A 26,775-nucleotide genomic window follows, 5' to 3' on the forward strand; every position below is an offset into this window, starting at 1 on the left:
CACCTTGGCTAGTGCCAGGGTGCCCACACACTAAGTAACTTAGCACCCAACCTTTACCAGGTAAAGGTTAGACATATAGGTGACTTATAAGTTACTTAAGTGCAGTGGTAAATAGCTGTGAAATAACGTGGACGTTATTTCACTCAGGCTGCAATGGCAGGCCTGTGTAAGAATTGTCAGAGCTCCCTATGGGTGGCAAAAGAAATGCTGCAGCCCATAGGGATCTCCTGGAACCCGAATACCCTGGGTACCTCAGTACCATATACTAGGGAATTATAAGGGTGTTCCAGTAAGCCAATGTAAATTGGTAAAATTGGTCACTAGCCTGTTAGTGACAATTTGGAAAGAAATGAGAGAGCATAACCACTGAGGTTCTGGTTAGCAGAGCCTCAGTGAGACAGTTAGGCACCACACAGGGAACACATACCTATAGGTCACAAACTTATGAGCACTGGGGTCCTGACTAGCAGGGTCCCAGTGACACATAACAAACACACTGAAAACATAGGGTTTTCACTATGAGCACTGGCCCTGGCTAGCAGGATTCCAGTGAGACAGTGAAAACACCCTGACATACACTCACAAACAGGCCAAAAGTGGGGGTAACAAGGCTAGAAAGAGGCTACTTTCTCACACAACCCCCCCCCAAACGAAGGACAATAAGGCTAACCTTGGCCAGTTGAGACTTTATTGTCTAAGTGGTGATAAGTAGAGAGTAGCTCTGCAATAGACTGGTTACTCCCTTTATCATCCACTATATGGTTACTTCCCTGTGGGGATGTAAACCACCCTGTTTGAAGTTTTTTAGCTAAGCAACAATGTGAAGATGTATTTTCAGAGTTTCTATCAGTAAGTTTTAGTTTAGAGCAGTGGGAATTGTCCACTGAACCTATTTGTAGTGATGGAAATGCCAGACAGGGATGCTGTCTCAGAAAAGCCATAGCTGGGCAAAAACTTTGTCCATATGGCTGGAAGAGAGAACAGGGATGCTGTTTCTCTTGAGTTGGAGCAGGGCAGGGATGCTGTCCTATGAGCTCCACACTAGGGCAGGGATGCTGTCCTAAGTGTTGTGAGGCAGTGCAGGGTTTCTGCACTAAAGTTTCTCTGGGAGGGTTGGAGGGATGCTCCATGTTAACTAAAATGGTGCTCTTTTTCTCACCAATGTTAGTTATCCCACAGAGAGGTACTTCTACCTCAGGGAGTCCAGCTTTGCCAGCTGATGATTCCCTTGGAACAGGTGCCACCCCAGGAGATGTTTCTCCCACCACAGGAATGCTATCCTGAATGGTAGGGTGGTTAGGGGATACTGTGATACCCTTTCTACCTGTTGATGGAGAGGGATCCTGAGTTTTCAGGCCTTCTCTCCTTTGCTTTTTCAATTTCAGTAGAAATGAGAGGGAACAATTCCTCAGGGATGCCCAGCATGGCTGCATGGGCATAAAACTCTACATCAGCCCAACCTGAGGCCTCTAGGTCATTACCTAAGAGACAGTCTACAGGTAAGCTAGGTGATACCACCACCTGCTTAGGGCCAGTAACTCCACCCCAACTAAACTGAATTATAGCTAAGGGAAGAAACTTAGTGGAGTTATGGACATCAATAATCTTATACTGTTGTCCAATGATGTGTTGATCAGGGTTCACTAGGTTTTCAGTCACCAAAGTGATACTGGCACCTGTGTCCCTGTAGGCCAAGGCCTCAACACCATTTATTGAAACTGTCTGCCTGTACTTATCCATTGTAAGGGGACAAGCAGCCAGTGTGGCAAGGCCAATGCCACTAGGTGTGACAGAAACTGTCTTGGGAGTGACTACCCCAGTTTCTACTATGGACCCAAAAGTGAACCCAACTACACCCTTAACTTGACTGTTGCCAGCAGTCCCACCACTAGTACCACTACTGCTAGGGACACTAGAGCTTGATGTATTAGTGGTGGTAGGCTCAGGGGGTTTACCTGGACAGGACTTATCCCCTGGCCTATGGCCTCTGTTTTTACACACAAAGCACCAAGGCTTTTTAATGTGTGCAGGTTGAGAAGAAGAGGAAGAATTAGTTTTATCCCCACCATCTGAAGAGTATTTAAGATTTGAAGTGGGATCTTTGGTTTTACCCTTATCCCCATGCTTATCTTGAGATTTTTGACCATCTTTCTTCTTATTGCCATCTTTGTCACCACCTGTATGAACTTTTCTGTTCACCCTTGTTCTGACCCATTTGTCTGCCTTCTTTCCCAATTCTTGGGGAGAGGTCAGATCAGAGTCTACCAGGTACTGGTGCAACAAATCAGACACAATTATTAAGTATATGCTCTCTCAGGATTGTGTTATACAGGCTTTCATAATCAGTAACTTTACTGCCATGTAACCACCCCTCCAAGGCCTTCACTGAATGGTCAATGAAATCAACCCAGTCTTGTGAAGACTCCTTTTTGGTCTCTCTGAACTTTATCCTGTATTGTTCAGTGGTTAAGCCATAACCATCCAGGAGTGCATTCTTAAGAACTGTAAAATTATTGGCATCACTTTCTTTCACAGTAAGGAGCCTATCCCTACCTTTTCCACTAAATGATAGCCATAGGATAGCAGCCCACTGCCTTTGAGGGACATCCTGTACAACACAGGCCCTCTCAAGTGCAGCAAACCACTTGTTAATGTCATCCCCCTCCTTATAAGGGGGAACTATCTTGTGCAGATTCCTGGAATCATGCTCTTTTGCAGGATGACTATGGGGAATACTGCTGCTGCCACCATGGGTTTCTAAACCCAACTTCTGTCTTTCCTTCTCTAATTCTAAAGACTGTCTATCCAAATCCAGCTGTTGCTTTTTAAGCTTCAGTCTGGTTTGTTCCACTCTCAATCTATTGAGCTCCCTTTCTAACAATCTGTCATCAGGGTGGGTGGGAGGGACATTTCTAGATACAGAGGTATGATGGGAATGAACAGAAGGAGACCTGTCCCTTACAGAGGGCACCCTAACAGCTTGGCTAACAGTATAATGTGAGAGCACACCATCAGTATGGTGTGATTCAACCTCTGTACCAACTATGCTAGACTGTCTAGTAATGGGCAGGCTAGGAAGTTTCTTTCCTGAATCTTTTCCTGGGGGAGTCCCTGGATCAGATTGGAAACCATTTGCTACTTTTTCAACAGATGTGGCCCCTATGGCCTTATCTTGTTCTCTAAGCATGTTAAGCAATAATTCCAAAGAAGGATTCTTCCCTACACTCAAACCTCTCTCTATGCAGAGACTCCTTGCTCCTTTCCAGCTAAGGTGATCATATGCAAGTTTGGACAGATCAACATTTTGGCCTGTGCCAGACATTTTTAGAGAGAGTTAAAGTGATAGAAAAAGAGAAAAAAGTTTTCAGAACTTTTTAGAAAGACAGAAAAAAACTTTTTTAAACTTTTAAGAACTTTTTGAAAGTTTAGAAGTACTTTTCAGCACTTAGAAAAGAGTGAAAAGAGGAAATGCAAAACTTTTTGGCTATGTGTATATACACTGACCTTGTTTTGTATATTTTTCTCTTATGAAAAGTACAATGACAAGAGTGGTAAGTAGTCTCAAAGCACTTATCCCACCGCTGCACAACCAATGTAGGAGGCTGGACTGGCTTGTAGTGAGTACCAAGGGGTACTTGCACCTTGCACCAGGCCCAGTTATCCCTTATTAGTGTATAGGGTGTCTAGCAGCTTAGGCTGATAGATAATGGTAGCTTAGCAGAGCAGCTTAGGCTGAACTAGGAGACGTGTGAAGCTACTACAGTACCACAAGTGTCACTTGCACAATATCATAAGAAAACACAATACACAGTTATACTAAAAATAAAGGTACTTTATTTTTATGACAATATGCCAAAGTATCTTAGAGTGTACCCTCAGTGAGAGGATAGGAAATATACACAAGATATATATACACAATAGCAAAAATATGCAGTATAGTCTTAGAAAACAGTGCAAACAATGTATAGTTACAATAGGATGCAATGGGGAAACATAGGGATAGGGGCAACACAAACCATATACTCCAAAAGTGGAATGCGAACCACGAATGGACCCCAAACCTATGTGACCTTGTAGAGGGTCGCTGGGACTATTAGAAAATAGTGAGAGTTAGAAAAATAACCCTCCCCAAGACCCTGAAAAGTGAGTGCAAAGTGCACTAAAGTTCCCCTAAGGACAAAGAAGTCGTGTTAGAGGAATAATGCAGGAAAGACACAAACCAACAATGCAACAACTGTGGATTTCCAATTTAGGGTACCTGTGGAACAAGGGGACCAAGTCCAAAAGTCACAAGCAAGTCGGAGATGGGCAGATGCCCAGGAAATGCCAGCTGCGGGTGCAAAGAAGCTTCTACTGGACAGAAGAAGCTGAGGTTTCTGCAGGAACGAAAAGGGCTAGAGACTTCCCCTTTGGTGGACGGATCCCTCTCGCCGTGGAGAGTCGTGCAGAAGTGTTTTCCCGCCGAAAGAACGCCAACAAGCCTTGCTAGCTGCAAATCGTGCCGTTAGCGTTTTTGGACGCTGCTGTGGCCCTGGAGGGACCAGGAGGTCGCAAATTGGACCAGGAGAGAGAGGGGACGTCGAGCAAGACAAGGAGCCCTCTCAGCAGCAGGTAGCACCCGGAGAAGTGCCAGAAACAGGCACTACGAAGATGCGTGAAACGGTGCTCACCCGAAGTCGCACAAAGGAGTCCCACGTCGCCGGAGACCAACTTAGAAAGTCGTGCAATGCAGGTTAGAGTGCCGTGGACCCAGGCTTGGCTGTGCACAAAGGATTTCCGCCGGAAGTGCACAGGGGCCGGAGTAGCTGCAAAAGTCGCGGTTCCCAGCAATGCAGCCCAGCGAGGTGAGGCAAGGACTTACCTCCACCAAACTTGGACTGAAGAGTCACTGGACTGTGGGGGTCACTTGGACAGAGTCGCTGGATTCGAGGGACCTCGCTCGTCGTGCTGAGAGGAGACCCAAGGGACCGGTAATGCAGCTTTTTGGTGCCTGCGGTTGCAGGGGGAAGATTCCGTCGACCCACTGGAGATTTCTTCGGAGCTTCTGGTGCAGAGAGGAGGCAGACTACCCCCACAGCATGCACAAACAGGAAAACAGTCGAGAAGGCGGCAGGATCAGCGTTACAGAGTTGCAGTAGTCGTCTTAGCTACTTTGTTGCAGTTTTGCAGGCTTCCAGCGCGGTCAGCAGTCGATTCCTTATCAGAAGGTGAAGAGAGAGATGCAGAGGAACTCGGCTGAGCTCTTGCATTCGTTATCTAAAGTTTCCCCAGAGACAGAGACCCTAATTAGCCAGAAAAGAGGGTTGGGCTACCTAGGAGAGAGGATAGGCTAGCAACACCTGAAGGAGCCTATCACAAGGAGTCTCTGACGTCACCTGGTGGCACTGGCCACTCAGAGCAGTCCAGTGTGCCAGCAGCACCTCTGTTTCCAAGATGGCAGAGGTCTGGAGCACACTGGAGGAGCTCTGGACACCTCCCAGGGGAGGTGCAGGTCAGGGGAGTGGTCACTCCCCTTTCCTTTGTCCAGTTTCGCACCAGAGCAGGGCTAAGGGGTCCCCTGAACCGGTGTAGACTGGCTTATGCAGAATTGGGCACATCTGTGCCCAACAAAGCATTTCCAGAGGCTGGGGGAGGCTACTCCTCCCCTGCCTTCACACCATTTTCCAAAGGGAGAGGGTGTCACACCCTCTCTCAGAGGAAGTTCTTTGTTCTGCCATCCTGGGCCAGGCCTGGCTGGACCCCAGGAGGGCAGATGCCTGTCTGAGGGGTTGGCAGCAGCAGCAGCTGCAGTGAAACCCCAGGAAGGGCAGTTTGGCAGTACCAGGGTCTGTGTAGCAGACCACTGGGATCATGGAATTGTGCCAACAATGCCAGGATGGCATAGAGGGGGCAATTCCATGATCTTAGACATGTTACATGGCCATATTCGGAGTTACCATTGTGAAGCTACATATAGGTAGTGACCTATATGTAGTGCACGCGTGTAATGGTGTCCCCGCACTCACAAAGTCCAGGGAATTGGCTCTGAACAATGTGGGGGCACCTTGGCTAGTGCCAGGGTGCCCTCACACTAAGTAACTTTGCACCTAACCTTTACCAGGTAAAGGTTAGACATATAGGTGACTTATAAGTTACTTAAGTGCAGTGTAAAATGGCTGTGAAATAACGTGGACGTTATTTCACTCAGGCTGCAGTGGCAGGCCTGTGTAAGAATTGTCAGAGCTCCCTATGGGTGGCAAAAGAATTGCTGCAGCCCATAGGGATCTCCTGGAACCCCAATACCCTGGGTACCTCAGTACCATATACTAGGGAATTATAAGGGTGTTCCAGTAAGCCAATGTAAATTGGTAAAATTGGTCACTAGCCTGTTAGTGACAATTTGGAAAGAAATGAGAGAGCATAACCACTGAGGTTCTGGTTAGCAGAGCCTCAGTGAGACAGTTAGGCACCACACAGGGAACACATACCTATAGGTCACAAACTTATGAGCACTGGGGTCCTGACTAGCAGGGTCCCAGTGACACATAACAAACACACTGAAAACATAGGGTTTTCACTATGAGCACTGGCCCTGGCTAGCAGGATTCCAGTGAGACAGTGAAAACACCCTGACATACACTCACAAACAGGCCAAAAGTGGGGGTAACAAGGCTAGAAAGAGGCTACTTTCTCACAGTAACATGCCAAAAGTGGCACTTTCCTACTCTCATGAACTGAGTCTGAAGGAGCTGGGCATACAAGTCAAGCAAGTGGAGTCCAGCAGCAATGGTGGCAGCAAATCAGCAGTGGCTACTGGAGAGGTGGGAGTCTGCATACCCTAAGACCTGCTGCCCTGTTGTGAGGTGGAGGATGATAAATATAAATGGCTTTCAGCTTATGAGGTAGCCTTGAGGGTACATAATGTTCCAGAGGAGTACTGGGGGTTGCTTATGGAAGTATATGCCTCCAGTAGGGAGGTACACATTCCTGACACCAGTGATAGAGGACCAGACCAAGTATGTCCAATGAAGGTCTTCATCTTTCTAATTTTGGATTGATCCCAGAGAGATATACACAAAGGTTCAGAGAAAGCCATAAACGTCCTAACCAGTCTTGGGTGGACTTCACTGATTATGCCAGCAAGGCACTGAAGGACTGGGCGAGGGGCAGCAAAGTAGATCATTTCAAAATGTTGTACAACCTGATTTTGCGAGAGCACATACAGAATTGTTGTTTTAGAGAGCTATGCCAACACCTAGTAGAAAGCAAGGTGACTGATCCCAGGAAGCTTGCTGAGGAGGCACACCTCTGGGCCACCACCAGAATGTCCAAAAAGGCATCTGGGGGACTCCCAAAACGGGGGTCAGGGTTCCCACCAAAAGAAAATAAAAAGGAGCTATCGCAGGGCCCCCACAATAGTTCTCAGCGAAAGGGGTCCCAATCCCAATCTGGCCAACAGAAGAAAGGCTTCTCAAACAAGAACAATTCCAACCTCATGTGCTATAAGTGGTATGAATATGTGCACTACAAGGGTGATCCCAAGTGCCCCAAGAGGGCACAGCCTCATACTGTAGGTAAACCCCCAGGGTCGGCGAGTGTAGTGCTTGCGAAGGGGGTGGCCCCAGTTAGTAGGGGGTAAGTCAGTGAGCTTACTTTGGTGTCCCTGGGTGATGAGGAGATGGTGCCCAAAGCACACATGCCTTCTAATACTGCAATTTATAGGCAGTGGGTCACCATCAATGGGCAGATGGTGGAGGCTCTGAGGGACGTTGGACCCAGTATGACTACAGTAAGGCGTTATCTGGTGTTCACAGAGCAAGTAATTCCCAATATGTTCCACCAGGTTGTAGTAGCAGACAACTGGGAGAGCCACTGCCCTGTGGCTCCAGTCCTCTTTGGGTGGGGAGATTTCTCAGTTCTTTTGAAAGCCAATGTAGGCGGTGCCATGCCTATAGACTGTCTACTAGGAAATGACCTGGAGCACACTGCCTGGAAGGAAGTGGAGCTCAGGTTGCCACTGGAAATGTTGGGGTTGCCTGAGTGGGTCTGCATTACCACCAAGTCCATGGCTCCCTAAAAAGGGAGTCAAGAGGGCCTGGAGCCTGGAAAAATGGCCCAGACAGCTGCCAACAGAGGGAAGGGTAGGAAGCCAGCCCCTATTTGTCTCCCTGAGGAATTGGATGGGGCGCTAGAGGGGGCCGCACCAGAGACCACTGAGGGGGACATTGCCTCCCTTGGTGACCAGCCTGAGCTTCCTGGATGGCAAGCAGATGAGGGACCCACCAGGGAGGAGTTCTGTCAAGTACAGAAGGAGTGCCCAACCCTGGAGGGCAGTAGGCAGTAAGCTGAAGCCAAGATGGCTGGTGAAACCTCTGGGGATTACTGCAATTATTGGGAGAATGACCTCCTGTACAGTGAACTCAAGGCACCTTTCCATGGGGCAACCAGAGCCCAGGTTGTCCCCAATGCTACAGAACTTTTCTACTAAAGTTAGCCCATGAGATTCTCCTGGCAGAACATCTTGGGGAGGACAAGACCTTTGCCAGGCTTGACCTCATTTTTACTGGCCCAGGATGAAAGTAACCACAGATGCATTCTGCAGAACTTGTGTGACCTGTCAGGCCAGTGGGAGACAGGGAAGAAGCTGAAAGCTCCCCTGAAAACTTTTCCTGTCCGTGGCACTCCCTTTGAGAGGGTGGGCATCAACTATTATTAGGCCCCTGGACCCAAAGACAACCTCGGGCAACAAGTTTATCCAGGTCTTGGAGGACCATGCTACAAGATATCCAGAGGCCAGATCTCTGAGAGCTGCAGCTGCACCTGCAGTAACTAGAGCCCTAATGGGGATTTTTACCAGAGTGGGTTTCCCCAAAGAAGTGATGTTTGACAGGGGCACCTACTTTATGTCAGCATATATGCAATCCATGTGGAAGGAGTGTGGCGTTACCTATAAGTTCTCCACACCCTATCATCCACAAACCAATAGGCTTGTTGAGAGGTTCAACAAGACCCTGAAGGGCATGATTGGGGCCCTACCTGACCACCTGAGGCAGAGGTGGGACGTCTTACCATGCCTGCTCTTTGCTTACAGGAGGTACCAAGGGGGGTTTGGATTCAGCCCCTCCGAGCTTCTGTATGGTCACCCTGTAAGGGGACCTCTCAGTCTGGTTAAGGAGGATTGGGAGCAAGCACCCAAGAAACCTCCCCAGGATGTGGTTAGCTACATGCAAACCTTCAGGGCCCAGATGGGCAAGTTCTGGGAGAAGGCTTCTGGGAACTTGGAGGCAAATCAGGAGGTGATGAAGCAGTGGTACGACCAGAAGGCTACCTTTGTGGAACTCCAGCCTGGACAAAAAAGGTGGGAGATGAAGCCAGGGGAGCCCAGGGGCCTCCAGGGCTGCTGGATTGTCCCTTATGAGATAGCTGAGAAAAAGGGGGATGCCACCTACTTGGTGGACCTCAAGACCCCCAGGTACCCCTTAAGGGTCCTTCACATCAACCGTCTCAAACCCCACTATGTGAGGTCTGAGGTCGCCACGCTGATGGTGACAGATGATGGGAAGGAAGTAGAGAGTGAACCGTCATCAAAAGAGCAAGATGGGTCAGGGGAGGGTGTAAATCTTTCCCCTACCCTGACCCCGGAGCAGATATGGGACTGTCACCAGTTGTTGGAACCGTCTGCCTCTCTGTTTTCCCTCACTCCTTAGCTTACACATCTGTGTACCCATGACACAGATACAGGAAACAGCCCCCTGTCAAAAACAAGATTTACAGGCTGACAAAATGAGGGCCAGCATCAAAGAGAAAGTCTTTAAGATGTTGGAATTGGAGTGACTGAGCCCTCCAGTAGCCCCTGCTCCAGTCTTGTGGTGCTGGTACCAAAAGCTGCCCCACCGGGCGCTGCCCCAGAACTCCAGTCCTGTGTGGATCACAGGGGACTCAACACAGTCACGGAGACTGATGCTCACGCCATACCTAGAGCTGATGAGCTCATTGGTAGGTAAGGGGCTGCCAAGTCCCTGAGCACTTTTGATCTAACCTCAGGCTACTGGCAGATTGCCCTCACTGAAGAGTCTAAGAAGAAGTCAGCCTTCTCCACACCAGAGGGCCACTGTCAATTTAAAGAGATGCCCTTTGGATTAGAAAATGCCCCTGACACCTTCCAGAAGCTGGTAAACCAAGCACTGTCTGGAATGGAGGCCTTCAGTGCTGCCTACTTAGATGATATAGCTATCTTTACTGGCAGCTGGACTGACCACCTCTTCTAGCTCCAGGAAGTGCTTCAGGCCCTGCAAAATGCAGACCTGACTATCAAGACCAGTAAGTGCTAGGGGTCGGTGGTGTACTTAGAACACCTGGTGGACGGAGTAAGGTGCAGCCCCCCCAGGCCAAAATAGAGACCATTCTGGCCTGGGAGCCCCGAAAAAACTCAAACTGAGATGAGGCCCTTCTTGGGACCCAGGCTATTACAGGTTTGTCAAGGGGTATGGCACCATTGTTGCCCCCTTGGCTAACCTGACTTCAAAGATACAGCTCAGAAAGGTGACCTGGACGGAGGTCTGCCAGAAAGCCTTTGGCTCCCTAAAACAGGCCATGTGCACAGCCCCTGTGCTCAAGGCCCAGACTTTTCCAAATAATTTATAGTCCAAAAGTTGCTTTAGAGCACGGCAATAGGCAGTACTTTCACAGCTTAATGATGAGGGCCTAGACCAACCTGTAACCTTCATCTCTAGGAAGTTACTTCCCAGGGACCAAAGGTGGAGTGCTACTGAGAGAGAAGCCTTTGCTGTGGTCTGGACACTGACAAAGCTGGCCCATACCTGTTTGGAACTCACTTCAAGGTTCAGAGAGACCACAGGCCCCTCAGGTGGCTAATGCAAATGAGGGGTAAGAAACCAAAATTGTTGAGGTGGTCATTCTCCCTACAGGGAATGGACTTTATAGTGGAAACAAACCTGGTTCAGACTACGTCAATGCTGATGGCCTATCCAGGTTCTTCCGCCTTAGTGATTATAACTCCTAGGGTATTTCTCCCCACTTTTAACTGGGAGGGACATGTGTTAGACCTGTCAGCCTTAGTGTGGCCTTCCCTTAAACTTTATGCCTGCTTGCCTCCATCTTGTTTGGACTTTTACTCTGTTGGCCTTAGGACTCTGAACACTTTACCACTGCTAACCAGTGCTAAACCTGCTTCAATTGGCATATACCTCATTAGTATATTTAATTTACATGTAAGTCCCTTGTAAAGTGATAAATCATATACCCAGTGCCTGTAAATTAAATGTAGCCAGTGGCCCTGCTGCACTTATTGCCCCACCCACTTAAGTAGCAGCTTAAAACTTGTCCCAAGCCTGCATTGCAGCCTGAAAGCAGTGTCCCACTGCCATGTCAACTTGGCATTTAAAACCCTTTGCCAAGCCTTAAGTGCCACTTTTATTAATTATAAATCACCCCTAACGTAGGCCCTCTGTAGCCCATAGGTCAGGGTGCTCTGTAATTAAAAGGTAGGACATATACTTTTTAGTTTTTACATGTCCTAGTAGTGAAAAACTCCTGAATTCCATTTCTCACTACTGAGAGGCCTACCCCCACCATAGGGTACTATTGGGGATTCCTTATTAAAATTAATAAGTTGTCATCCCTAAGCCAGAGGTGGTAGATATCTCAAGTTTGCTATCTAGGAACTTGTAATAATAAACCCTCTTTAATGGTGAAGACAGATTTATCATTACAAGTTTGAAAATACCACTTTTAGAGAGTTGGCATTTTCCTGACCAATATTCAAAAGTGAGGACTTAGACAAAATTTGGCTCAAAAGTCATCTGAGAACCAGTAGGAGACCAGGACCAACCTGCTTGCCTATCTGCCTGAGGTGCATCACCGGCCTGATCGACCGCACGGCTTCTCCTGCTATGTTCTTCTGCGTATCAGCCTATCCTCTTCAGAGGCTCCTCATGAGAGGGGTATCCGACCCTGTGGAACTGTCTTTGGCTGCAGCCTTCTGCCTCGTCTTGCTGGAGATTTTCAACAGCTAAGTCTGAAGGTAAAAATCTTCACCGTAGCTTTGCTCCACCGCTATCCAATGACGTAGCACCCTCCTTGGATACTCCTGCAGCCTTGCCCTGCTGAACTTGTCTCCTTCTCAGAGACTATTTCTTAAAAAATGTTCTAAGTCCGAAGGTAAGCACTGTCTGGGCAGAATCCACTTTGTGTATCCGACCCGCGCTCCATCGCAGTCAGCCTCAACTTTTGACTTTGCCCCGATCTAGCGTGACCAGATGTCTCCAGTTGGTGCTTTTTGTTTTTAAGCAGTATTTTACACTTAAAACTATAACAATTCATAACTCCGGTTCTACTAATTGGATTCTGATGGTGTTGGTGTCAAATAAGTTATTACAATTTACTCTTTTTTTCTAAACTAGATTGGGATTTTCACTGTGTTGCTGTTTGTGTACTGCATAAATACTTAACACATTGCCTCTAATTTTAGCCTGACTGCTTTTTGTACCAAGCTACTTAGGGTTAAGCACAGGTTAAATTAGTGACTTTTCGTGGTTCACCCTGCAAGGGATTGTGGCGGTTGCTTGACCAGGATTCGCACCTCAGTCAACCAACAACCCAATTTCTCACATTGTGCCATGCCTAAAACCTTCCAGCAATGTAGAACTCCTTACTGCATTCCTGAATCAGAGTGACTACAGTATTCGCAGATCCGGCACTGGGTCATGCATTCCATACTTCGAACAAGAGCCAATGTAGCCAAAACCCCCTTTCAGCTCCAATTCCCCAAATTTACTGGCACACAAGGTACGATCTCTGCACTATATGAGCTTCTCCTGGCACATGAGACGCCCAAAACATGGAGACAAAATACTGAGTGGAAATAAGTACTCGGTGACAGTAAAGCCTAAGTGATAGGATAAATAGCTCAAGGACATATACGCTGCATTGGCCTCCACTCTTGAACAGGAAATACACTATGAAATCTGGTTTTGATGGTACAACTCCCCATAAACTGCACCACATGTACCACAATGTTGCCCCCAGGTGCTGGATGGGCAGTGGTGCACTCGGTGAAGCTCTTCACATATGGTGGACTGGCCATTAATTAGATCCTTCTGTGTAGTTCTCCGCACTACTATAGAGGGTCTTAACTTTCCCTATCCCAGCTACTCCTGAGGTGACACTCAAGGCCTGAAACCCCCTACAATGATTTGCGTGACTAATGATGAAAGGCACAGGTGCCTAGAGTGCCTGGGCATGGCAAAACATACTACTCAGTTGTAGTTTGTATTTACTGTGAGGCGACCGACCATAAATGGTGTGTAGGAAGGATGATTGACTTGTAACCAATTTGCTTTCTCAGGTGGTCACTGGTGGTTATTTCACCTTTCTGCAATTTGGCAGAAGGAGGGGAGGGACAAGTGAACATGAGGTTGACGCACAAAGGGGAGATGATGAGCATGCCACAAGTGGATGGACAAATGTGAGGACTGTGTTCAATTCTAGCAAGTGAGGTTTACCGCTCTGATCAGCCTTTCTAACTTGTGCTTGTAACAATGTATAGAATATACATGTTTCACTTTAAAAATGCTAATAACATGTCCTGAAAGTCATGAGTTAAGATGCCATTTGAGGCTGCATTTCAATTGATTGAGTTATTTTGTAGTATCAGGTGTACTCCAATAAAGATAAACTTGCAAAAAAAAAAAACTGTGAAAGTTTAAAGATGCAGCATGAGGTACTATTTGAATATTTAGCTGCCAAACCTAAGCTTGAATTGGTAAATATTTCAGTCTGAGAGCACTGAGTGTAGTATGCATGGAAGTTACTGATGCTGCTACATGGATAACAGAAGAGATGCTTAAATGTATACCAGAGGCATAAGACTATATTTATTTCAGGTAGTAGGGGACTTGGCTAGCTGCAAGAAATCTCTGCAGTCTTTCGGAATATTTAACATGTCAGATTCAAAAGCAAAGCTGTCAAGAGCAAAGCTGCTTAACAGTGAGACAGAAAGTGCCTCTTCTCCTTTCTCAGCAGCTCCGGGTGGTTCTGAACCTGAAACGCATGTCCACGAAAGCTTTTTTTAATTCATTTTTATTCGTTTTTTGCAATGTATAAGTATGTTGACCAGGAAGCTTACATCCCCCAAAAGTCTGCGGCCTAGGCCCCTATTGCTGTACAACATATCTCGATATTCAGGCAAAGAAAAAAATAAATTACTTACCAGTAACTGTAGTTCTCCAGATTTAGGGGGTCATTCTGACCCCGGCCGGCGGCGGTAGCCGCCGGCCTGGCTGGGACCGCCAGAAGACCGTCCCGCGGTCAAAAGACCGCGGCGGTCATTCTGGGTTTCCCACTGGGCTGGCGGGCGACCGCCAAAAGGCCGCCCGCCAGCCCAGTGGGAAACACCCTTCCACGAGGAAGTCGGCTCCGAATGGAGCCGGCGGAGTGGAAGGTGTGCGACGGGTGCAGTAGCACCCGTCGCGAATTTCAGTGTCTGCTAAGCAGACACTGAAATTCAAAGTGGGGCTCTCTTACGGGGGCCCCTGCAGTGCCCATGCCATTGGCATGGGCACTGCAGGGGCCCCCAGGGGCCCCATGACACCCCTCACCGCCATCCTGTTCCTGGCGGTCGAAACCGCCAGGAACAGGATGGCGGTGAGGGGGTCGGAATCCCCCATGGCGGGATTCCTCAGGGCAGCGGAAAACCGTCAGAATGCCCTCAGGAGCACCGCCAGCCTGTTGGCGGTGCTCCCGCCGACCCCGGCCCCGGCGGTCAAGGACCGCCGGGGTCGGAATGACCCCCTTAGTATCTTTCATAGATATAAATGCTTGAATCATTCCCCATCATCAAAGTGGGAGTCCTATGGTAACCTAGAAAGCAGTAGAGTACAACCTGCATAGAAGTCAATGTTAAAGACATTCACTTATATAGCTTATTAGTATAATTAAAAATTAACCAAAGTCCATCCAACCAGGAAACATCACCCTTTGGAACCCTCACCACAGAGGTTCCAGTGCCTCAGATTTTCCCACACAAGGGTGAAATCGAAGCAATGAGCAATAAGGGGAGTCTCTTTGGGGAGGAGGGTGGCCCATATGTGGTTCTTTGAAAGATACCAATACTGGAGAACTACAGTTACAGGTAAGTAACTTAGGGCCAGATGTATCATCACGCCCCATTGCGATTCGGTAATAGCGATTTTTAAGAAATCGCTATTACCGACTCGCAAAGGGCCATGTATCACATTTGCGAATCGGTAATAGCGATTTCTTAAAAATCGCAAATGCTATTACCGAATCGCAGATTGCGATACCGGCCCCATTCGCAGCTATGGGCCTGTTGGCCCATAGCTGCGAATTTTTTGCATTTCCAAAATTGCGATTTCTGAACCAGAAATCGCAATTTTGGAAATGCAAAAGGTCAGGGCTCCTGCACCCCAAAATGATTTTTTTCAACATGTAAGGTACACACATGCCAAAAGGGCATGTGTGCTTTACATGTTTAATTTAAAAATGCAGTTTAACTGCATTTTTACATTTTGCACCAGGTTACCACCTGGTTGCATATCATGGTATTTTGCAAGTGCAAAATGCCATTTTTGGAAAAATCGCAATTTGCGATTTTTTCCAGCATAGCCTTGTGACCTGGAATTTGCGATTTGCAAATTAGGACTCGCAATTTCCAGGTCGCAACGCAAGAAATCACAATTTTTGCGATTTCCTATTTGTGGTCTGCGAATGCATTTCATGCATCGCAGACCACTGTTTTGCACTCGCAAACGGGCGAATTTACCGATTCGCACCGTTTGCGAGTGCAAAACTTTTTCATACATCTGGCCCTTATTTTCTTCTCCAGTATTGGGGTATCTTTCATAGATTCGCATGCCTGAATCAGAATAGTCAGCATTTTGTACATGTAAATAACAGTGTTACAAAACAAAAGCGGATGGTGGGAGGAAAGAAATCAGAATTTGGTTCACTTTATTGGAATAGATGGTGTAAAACAGCTTGCCCCACTGCAGCGTCCGACTTGTCAGCCTCGTCCAGACAGTAATGCTGGGTGAAGGTGTCTGTTAAACCATGTCATCGCACTGCAGATCTGCTGAACTGACACACCAGCAAACGGCTGAGGATGTGGATATGGCTCTTGTTGAATGAGCCTTGACTCTATACATCAACAGTTTTTCTGCTTTTTAACGTGGCAGGAATGAATGGTGGCTGCAATCCACCTTGCTATGGTGGACTTTGGATCTGGAAACCTTTTCCTTAAATTGCCAAATGTTATAAACCGATGATCTGACTTGCAAAATTGTTGGGTTCTGTGTAAGTAGAACTTAATGCACCTTTTAATGTCCAAGGTGTGAAGAGATTGTTCTACCTTGTTTGAAGATTTGGAAAAAATGTGTTTAAAACAATAAGATTGTTAAGATGAAGCTCTGGGGGTATTTTAGGTATGAACTTAGGATTAGTTCCCAAGAGTGTTTTTTATCAACTGTATAAAAGGCTCTTTTGTGGTGCTTGCAGTTCACCAACCCTTTTAGCTGATGTTTGTGTTAGAAGCAAGGCCGTTTTCCAAGTAAGATATTTTAAGTCTGCTTTGTGGACTGGTTTAAAAGGGGCTTTTATTCATTTTATTAATTGGCTTAACACAATATTGAGATACCAAGCAGGAATTGGTTCCTTCACAGGAGGGAAAACCCTGAAAAGCCCTTGAATGAACTGTTTGACGATACTTGATGACCAAAGTGAGGGTGATTTATCAGTTCTCATAAAGCAAGATGTTGCCGCTAAATGAACCCTTATGGATGAATGTGCCAGGCCAGATTTTGCCACATATAAGAGATATGGCAAAATTTGTTCCGAATTAACGAGAATGAGTGTAAACCATTTAGTTTCACCAAAGACAGAAGGGTTACCACATCAGCTTGTATGACTTGTTGGTGAAGTCTGCTCTTGCTTTACCCAGGATTTCTCTACAATCTGTGGGAATATCTAGATTTTTGAACTCATGGATCTCAGAAGCCAGGCCGGTAAGTGTGGAGAGGTTGGATTGGGGTGTAGTACCTAGCCCCTATTCATTTTCAATAATGTTGCACTGGGAGACAGTTGGATGTGAGGTTGTTCCAAAAGTAGGATTACCTCTGTGTACCAGTACTGCCTGGGCCATCTGGGAGCAATGAGAATGACCTTCATAGTTCTCTCTTCATTTTCCTTAGTATCTGCAAGATTAAAGGTATTGGGAGGAAAAGCGTAAACAAATATTTTTGACCATCTTATCGAAAATGCATTCCCCTGCTATCCTTTCTGGTGATGCCAGCATGCGTAGTACTGGCATTTGCGATAGTTCCTGGTCGCTAACAGGCCTGCACGATTGAAGATGTGTTGCAGGAGATGATGGTCGAGCTCCGACTTGTGGCAAGTTGATGTTGACCTGCTTAAAGTGTCTGCTAGTACATTTAACCTCCCTGGTAAAATGCTCTGCTTTCAGAAATATCTTGTTCTGTATGGCCCACTTCCAGATTACCTATGCGTGTTGTGACAGGGCTGTAGATCTTGTTTCTCTGTTTGTTTAAGTAGTGCATACTTGTGGTGTTGTCCATTCTGATGAGAACGAGAGATCCTGCAACCCTGTGGAGGAACAGGAAGAGAGCTATGGCCTTTAGTTCCAGACCATTTATGTTTATCCCTTTTGTCGGAAGTGGACCGTTCCCGCTTATCGAGAGATCCTGGAGATGAGCACCCCATCCTTCTAGAGATACGTCTGTCTTAATAAAGTCTGCCACTGGTGGTAGGAATGTCAATCCTTTTGATATGTTCTTCTTCTGATCCCACCATTTCATGGAGGAGACCATTATTGAGGTTTTTTTAATTGTATTGTAAAAAAAACCCTCTGGCTGCATCCCCTGCTTGTCTAATTCTTCCTGTAATGGACTCATATGAAGCCTGCAGTTTGGGATCAGAGGAATACAGGAGGACAACATTTCTAAAAGTGACTTGTATAGTCGAACTGAAGCGAACTCTTCTTTGGTGAAATGTTGGAACTTTCTCGGTCGTTCCAGGGAGACAGAAGCTTTGTCTGTTTTGGTGTTTAGAACTGCTCCAAGCAAGGTTATCTCTGTTTTTGAAGTGAGAGATGATTTTTGCATGTTCACTTTGAGATCCAGTTTAATGAACAGCGAGAGTCACAGGTTTGATGAGCTGTGTTTTTTTGAGACTTTGGAGCCTTGATTAACCAATCGCCCAAGTATGGGAATACTTGCACTCCTTTTTGTCTGAGGTGGGCTGCTACAGGTGCGAGACATTTGGTGAATATACATGAGGCTGATTTTAATCCGAAAGGGAGGACCTTGAACTGGAAGTGAGTGCCAGCTACCTGGAATCATAAGTACTTTTGATGTTTGGGATTATAGGCATATGGAAATATGCATACTGGAGGTCTAGAGCCATCATATGGTCCCCATGATCGAGAAGATGTAAGATGTCTTGCAGGGTGACCTTCCGAAAAGACTGCTTTTGTAATACTTGTTTCGTTTTCAAATATCTAAGATCTGGCAATAATCTCCTGACTTCTTTCTGATGAGAAAGAAGCAGGAGTAGAAACCAGTTCCCTTCTGAGTCTTTGGAACTCTTTCTATTGCCCCTTTTTATCATAAGAGAAACTTCCATCCGTAACTGTTTTAGATGTGGAGGAGGTGGTCCTTCGGGCCAGACATTTGGTGGTTTGTTGACAAATTTGAGGGTATGTCCCCGGGCTATGACATCCATAACCCATTTGTCTTTTGTTATATCCAACCACTGATGTAGGAAGTGGTAAATACAACCCCCAAGACGATCTGAGTGAGTGTAGGGGGCAGTCAGCACATGCACTAGGTAACTGTTTTCTGGCAGTGTTTTGCTCTCTGGTGGAATGTTTCTCTCTAGCTGTTTGTAAGCTGCTGAAGGTGGATGTGTGTCTTCCTGTGTATTCTGTGAACGATACTGTACTTGATAAGGCTGATATTGTTGCCTATAGGGTTGAACTCCTCTTCAATAGGAAAAAGTAGGAAAAACTACTTCTGCCCCTGGCTCCTCGAAAGGGCTGCCTCTAAATCTGCAATGTTCCCAAGCATCTGGCAGTATCCGTATCAGTTGTTATGGCTTGGAGATCATCACCAATGTGTTTGTCAAACAACGATTTGCCATGGAAAGGTATGTCTAAAATTTGACTGATCACAGAGTCAGGTTTGGGATGACCCACTAGGCATGCTGGCGCATCATCTGGTGCTTTATATGTTTTATCCAGTCTGGGCGTGATTGTTAATACAGTTGCTGGATTTTTCATGGTATGAATACCCTCTTGCCATATAAAGTCTATTATCTGTATTGCTTTTACTGACTTTTTCAAGGGCTCCTTAAAATCGTACAGGAAGCAGTCTGCCTGTTTGGTGGTTAAGGGCAATATGAAGTGCTTCGCTGCTCGTTGCATAATATTATGAAAGACACCTATATTGTCTGGTGGCGTGCCAACTCGCACTGGCAGATGTGGAGATGGTGGGTGTATTATGTAGTCATCCCATCAGTAGCTGTTGAAGCATGATCTCTTATCACTCCTTCTTCGTCTTGATCCCTTTCTGAGGTGTCAAGTTCATCTGCTGGTGGATCTGCCAACTGGTAATGTTGACAGGGGAGAAGCAGTGTGGTAGGATGAGTCAATGGCGTTTGATGTGGAGACCTTATGGCTGTTTGAAGGTGCGACAGAGGCACAGATGCAGCAGGTTCAGGGAATCATTTATAATAATCTCTGAGCATATCCTGAAGACTGGATATCAACTCTTGTGGGATCTGAACTCTTCAGTCCTGCAGATTTCGAGGACAATAGACTTGATATTCTTCATGTATATGCTCACCCATATATGAGTCGTCCTGATAGTAAAGGTCATCATCTTCCTCTTGATATTTAACATGCAGTTCAGAAGGGCTGTGAGCCATTCCTAAAAGACTTTCCTCATCTGAGTTCTCAAGTAGAAGATGCGTTGACAGGTATGGAGTAAATTGCTAGGTGAAGTATGTTCCAGAGGCATAACTTCTCTTGGAGATGTTCCAGACAATGACACGCTTTCCGTAGACATTAACCCCTTTACTGCCAGGCCTCTTCCCACTCAGGTGGCAGGCTTTTTTTGGCTATTTGGGGCAGTTCGCGCTTAGGCCTTCATAACTTTTTGTCCACATAAGCTACGCACGCCAAATTTGCATCCTTTTTTCCAACCTCCTAGGGGTTCCAGAAGTACCCAGAGTTCGTGGGTTCCCCTGAAGGAGACCAAGAAATTGGCCAAAATACAACAAACATTTTGTTTTTTTAAAACAAATGGGAAAAAAGGGCTGCAGAAGAAGGCTTGTGTTTTTTTTGCAGTGCTAAAATCACCATATTCTTTCAGGAACAGGCAGACTTGCATCAGAAAACCCCACTTTTACTATGTTTTGTGCTTTTGGCCTCCTTCCAGTTAGTGACAGAAATGGGTGTGAAACCAATGCTGAAAAGTAGACAAAATTCTTCAGCAAGGGGTAATTTGTGTAGATCCTACAAGGTTTTCCTGCAAATAATAACAGCTGAAATAAAAAAAAATGAAATTGAGGTGAACAAAACAGCCATTTATCTCCATGTTTTACTCTGTAACTTTTTCCTGTGATGTCAGATTTTTTAAAGCAATATACCATTACGTCTGCTGGACTCTTCTGGTTTAGGGATATATAGGGCTTGTAGGTTCATCAAGAACCCTAGGTACCCAGAGCCAATAAATGAGCTGCAGCTTGCAATGGGTTTTTATACTATACTGGATATACAGCAATTAATTTGCTGAAATATAAAGAGTGAAAAATAGGCATCAAGAAAACCTTTGTATTTCCAAAATGGGCACAAGCTGAGGTGTTGAGAAACAGTGGTTATTTGCACATCTCTGAATTTCATGGTGCCCATACTATCATGTGAATTACAGGGCATTTCTCAAAGAGACGTCTTTTTTACACACTGTCTAACATTTGGAAGGAAAAAATGTAGAGAAAGACAAGGGGCAATAACACTTGTTTTATTACTCTGTGTTCCCCCAACTCTCCGGATAAAAATAGTAGAGTCCATCTGCATTGGAGTGGGTACTCCCAGGTCTATGTACCACTGTATAGTCTATTCCCTGTAGAGATATGGACCACCTCAACAATTTAGGGTTTTCACCTTTCATTTGTTTTAGCCAAAGTAGAGGTTTGTGGTCTGTCTGAACAATGAAGTGAGTGCCAAACAGGTATGGCCTCAACTTCTTCAGTGCCCAGACCACAGCAAAGGCCTCCCTCTCTATGGCAGACCAACGCTTTTCTCTAGGGGTCAACCTCCTGCTGATAAAAGCAACAGGTTGATCCTGGCCCTCCGAATTGAGTTGTGATAAGACTGCCCCTACCCCTAATTCAGATGCATCAGTTTGGACAATGAATTTTTGGGAGTAACATGGGCTTTTTAGGAAAGGTGCAGAGCACATGGCCTGTTTCAGCTCCTCAAAAGCTTTCTGACAGTTAGCTGTCCACAATACCTTTTTAGGCATTTTCTTTGAAGTGAGGTCATTAAGTGGGGCTGCAATGGAGCCATAGTTCTTTATGAACCTCCTGTAATACCCAGTGAGGCCTAAAAAGGCTCTCACCTGAGTCTGCGTTGTAGGGGGAACCCAATCTATAATAGTTTGGATTTTCTCCTGAAGTGGTGCAATCTGTTCTCCACCTACAAGGTGTCCCAGATAAACCACTTTCCCATGCCCTATCTGGCACTTTGAAGCCTTGATAGTGAGGCCTGCCTTTTGCAGGGCCTCCAAAACTTTCCACAGGTGGACCAGGTGATCATCCCAGGTGGAGCTAAAGACAGCTATATCATCTAGATATGCTGCACTAAAAGCTTCCAACCCTTGCAGGACTGTATTCACCAACCTCTGAAAAGTGGCATGTGCATTTTTCAAACCAAAGGGCATTACTGTGAATTGGTAGTGCCCTCCAATAGTCGAAAATGCAGATTTTGCTTTAGCAACTTGATCTGCCAATACCCTGCAGTCAAATCAAAGGTACTTAGATACTTGGCAGATGCCAGTGTATCTATTAGCTCATCTGCCCTGGGTATAGGGTGAGCATCAGTTTTAGTTACCTGGTTGAGACCTCTGTAGTCTACACAAAATCTCATTTCCCTTTCCCCATCTTTGGAATGAGACTTTGGTACAAGTACCACAGGAGAGGCCCATGGACTTTCAGAGTGCTCAACCACTCCCAGTTCAAGCATTTTCTGAACCTCTTGTTTTATGCAGTCTCTGAAATGGTCAGGCTGCCTATAGATCTTACTTTTGACAGGCATGCTGTCTCCAGTATCTATAGTGTGCTCACACCAAGAAGTGGTGCCTGGCACAGTAGAAAAGAGTTCAGAAAACTGACCCAGGAGATTTATGCAGTGGTCTTTCTGCTCAACAGTAAGACAATCTGCCAGAACTATACCTTCCACTAGAGCATCTTGTTCTGTGGAAGAGAAGAGATCAGGGAGAGGGTCACTCCCTTCTTCCTGTCCTTCATCTGTTGCCATGAGCAGGGTGAGATCAGCCCTGTCATAGTAGGGTTTTAGGCGATTGACATGGAGCACCCTAAGGGGACTCCTGGCAGTGCCCAAGTCAACCAAGTAGGTGACTTCTCCCTTCTTTTCAACAATAATGTGGGGACCACTCCATTTGTCTTGGAGTGCTCTTGGGGCCACAGGCTCCAAGACCCACACCTTCTGTCCGGGTTGGTACTGAATCAGAACAGCCTTCTGGTCATGCCATTGCTTTTGGAGCTCTTGGCTGGCCTGAAGGTTTTTGCTGGCCTTTTTCATATACTCAGCCATTCTGGATCTTAGGCCAAGTACATAGTCCACTATGTCTTGCTTAGGAGCTTTTAAAGGTTGTTCCCAACCCTCCTTTACAAGTGTTAGAGGACCTCTTACAGGGTGTCCAAATAGGAGTTCAAAGGGGCTGAAGCCCACTCCTTCTTGGGGTACCTGCCTGGAAGCAAAAAGGAGGCAAGGTAACAGGACATCCCATCTCCTCCTGAGTTTTTCAGGGAGTCCCATTGTCATTCCTTTGAGAGTTTTGTTACATCTCTCAACCAGTCCATTTGTTTGTGGATGATAGGGTGTGGTGAATATGTATGTTACACCACATTCCTTCCACATGGCCTTCAAGTAAGCAGACATAAAGTTGCTACCCCTGTCTGATACAACCTCTCTTGGGAAACCCACCCTGAAAAGATTCCCAGGAGGGCCTTTGCCACTGCAGGAGCTGTAGTGGTCCTTAGAGGAATTGCTTCAGGATATCTTGTGGCATGGTCCACTACCACCAAGATAAACCTATTGCCTGAAGCAGTAGGAGGGTCAAGAGGGCCAACTATGTCAACCCCTACACTTTCAAAGGGAACCCCAACCACAGATAGTGGAATAAGGGGAGCCTTTGGGGTGCCACCAGTCTTGCCACTGGCTTGACAGGTGACACAGGACTTACAAAAGTCTTTTGTGTCCTCTGACATTCTAGGCCAATGAAACAGGGGGACAAGCCTATCCCATGTTTTCATCTGCCCCAAATGACTAGCCAATGGAATGTCGTGGGCTAGAGTTAGGAGGAACTCTCTGTATTGCAGGGGAATAACCAATCTCCTGGCTGCTCCAGGTTTTGGGTCCCTTGCCTCTGTATACAAGAGGTTGTCCTCCCAGTAAACTCTGTGAGAGTCACTGACATCCCCATTTTGCTGTTTGACAGCTTGCTGTCTTAGACCCTCTAGTGTGGGACAGGTCTGCTGTGCCACACTCAGCTCCTCCCTGGCAGGCCCCCCTCCACCCAAAAGCTCAGCAGTGTCTGCTTCCAGCTCCTCTGGTGAAGGTTCTGCACAGGGGGGAAATTCTTCTTCCTCGGAAGTAGAATCATCTGTAGAGGGAGGGATAGTAGGTAGGGATTTACCTTTACTAACCCTAGCTTTAGGGAGCACTTGGTCCATTGTTCCAGGATCCAAGTCACCCTGTCCTTTTTGCTTTGTGGCCTGAGCCCTGGTTAAAGCACAAATATGCCCAGGAATGCCCAGCATTGCTGCATGAGCCTCCAACTCCACTTCTGCCCAAGCTGATGTCTCTAAATCGTTCCCTAGTAGACAGTCTACAGGTAAATCTGAGACAACCACAACTTTCTTTGGACCAGTAACCCCCCCCCAGTTGAGATTCACAACAGCCATGGGGTGGCTAAGAGTGTTGTTATGAGCATCAGTCACTTGGTACTGGTGACCAAGTAGGTGTTGTTCAGGGTGGACCAGTTTCTCTATTACCATGGTAACACTGGCACCTGTGTCCCTGTAGGCCTGAACCTCAACACCATTTATTAGGGGAAGTTGCTTGTACTTATCCATATTAAGGGGACAAGCAACCAAGGTGGCCAAATCAATGGCCCCTTCAGAGACTAACACAGCCTCTGTGGTCTCCCTAACAAGACCAACTCCAACTAAATTACAAAAAGTGAGCCCAGCTACTCCCTTGGATTGGCTATCAGTAGGTTTGCTCCCACCACCACTGCTATTACTAGGGGTACTAGGTGTAGCAGTAGGGGTTGTGGTAGTGGGAGGCTTGGTGCTTTTCTTTGGACAACTGGCATCAGTTGCCCAATGGCATTTTATTTACATAAATACCACCATGGTTTCTTTACTTGATTAGAAGAGGATTTGGACCCACCACCCCCACCAGAGTGTTTTTGTGGGCCTGATGAAGACTCATTTTTAGATTTGTCCCCACCCTTGTCTGAAGACTTACCATCCTTCTTCTTGCCATCCTTGTCACCCCCTGTATGAACTTTTCTGTTCACTCTTGTTCTGACCCATTTGTCTGCCTTCTTTCCCAATTCTTGGGGAGAGGTCAGATCTGAGTCCACTAGATATTGGTGTAACAAATCAGACACACAGTTATTCAGAATATGTTCTCTCAGGATCAGATTATACAGGCTTTCATAGTCAGAAACTTTACTGCCATGTAACCACCCCTCCAAGGCCTTCACTGAATGGTCAACAAAGTCTACCCAGTCTTGTGAAGACTCTTTTGTGGTTTCTCTGAACTTAATCCTGTACTGTTCAGTGGTTAAGCCATAACCATCCAAGAGTGCATTCTTTAAAACTGTAAAATTACTGGTGTCACTTTCCTTCACAGTAAGGAGCCTATCCCTACCCTTTCCACTGAAAGATAGCCATAGGATAGCAGCCCACTGCCTTTGAGGGACCCCCTGTACAACACAGGCCCTCTCAAGTGCAGCAAACCACTTGTTAATGTCATCCCCCTCCTTGTAAGGGGGAACTATCTTATGCAGATTCCTAGAATCATGCTCTTTTACAGGATTACTATCTGTAATACTGCTGCTGCCACCATGGGGTCCTAACCCCAACCTCTGTCTTTCTTTTTCTAAGTCTAAAGATTCCCTGTCCAGAGCCAGCTGTTGCTGTTTAAGCTTCAGTCTGGACTCTTCCACTCTCAGTCTATTGAGCTCCCTTTCTAACATTCTGTCATCAGAGTGGGTGGGTTGGGCATGCTTTGACACAGAGGATTGGTGTGAATGAACAGAGGAAGAATTGTCCCTAACAGTTGGCACTGTAACAACTTGACCTGCAGGAATGATTTCCCTACTGTGACGAGAGCTCACATTAGTACCAGTTATGCTAGGTGGTCTGCTAAGGGGCAAATTGGGAAGGATACCATCTAACATTCTTACTGGGGCTGCCCCAGAATCAGAGTGTGAACCATCTGCTAACTTCTCAACTGATGTGCCAGCTAAGGCCTTATCATTTTCAATTAGCATGTTAATCAACAATTCTCTAGAGGGATTCTTCCCTACCCCTAAACCTCTATCAATGCAGAGACTCCTTACACCTTTCCAGCTAAGGTGGTCATAAGCAGTGCTGGCCAGATCAAGAGTAGGACCCGTACCAGACATGATAGAAAGAGGTTTAAGGGACAGAAAAAGAAAGAAAAAGTTTCAGAACTTTTTAAGGAAACAGAAAAAAAACTTTTTCAACTTTTTAGAAACTTTTTGAAAGTTTAGAGGTACTTTTCAGCACTTAGCAATAGAGTAAGAGAAGAAAAAAAAACTTTTTGGCTAGGTGTACATACACTGAACTTGTTTTGTATATTATTCTCTTATGAAAAGTACAAAATGACAAAGTGGTAAGTAGTTACAAGTACTTATCCCACCGCTGGACAACCAATGTAAGCAGGCCTGGCTTGTAGTGGGTAGCAAGGGGTACTTACACTCTGTACCAGGACCAGTTATCCCTTATTAGTGTAGAAGAGGTGTTTCTAGCAGCTTAGGCTGATAGAAGGTAGCTATGGAGAGCAGCTTAGGCTGAACTAGGAGACATGCAAAGCTCCTACTATACCACTGGTGTCATATGCACAATATCATAAGAAAACACAATACACAGATATAATAAAAATAAAGGTACTTTATTTTTATGACAATATGCCAAAAGTATCTCAGTGAGTACCCTCAGTATGAGGATAGCAAATATACACAAGATATATGTACACCATACCAAAAATATGCAGTAATAGCAAAATTAAGTAATGCAAGCAATGTAGAATTACAGTAGATTGCAATAGGAGCACATAGGTATAGGGGCAACACAAACCACATACTCTAGAAGTGGAATGTGAACCACGAATGGACCCCAAACCTATGTGAGCTTATAGAGGGTCGCTGGGACTGTAAGAAAACAGTGAGGGTTAGAAAAATAGCC

This window comes from Pleurodeles waltl, chromosome 7, assembly GCF_031143425.1.
Source record: "Pleurodeles waltl isolate 20211129_DDA chromosome 7, aPleWal1.hap1.20221129, whole genome shotgun sequence".
Lineage (NCBI taxonomy): Eukaryota > Metazoa > Chordata > Amphibia > Caudata > Salamandridae > Pleurodeles > Pleurodeles waltl.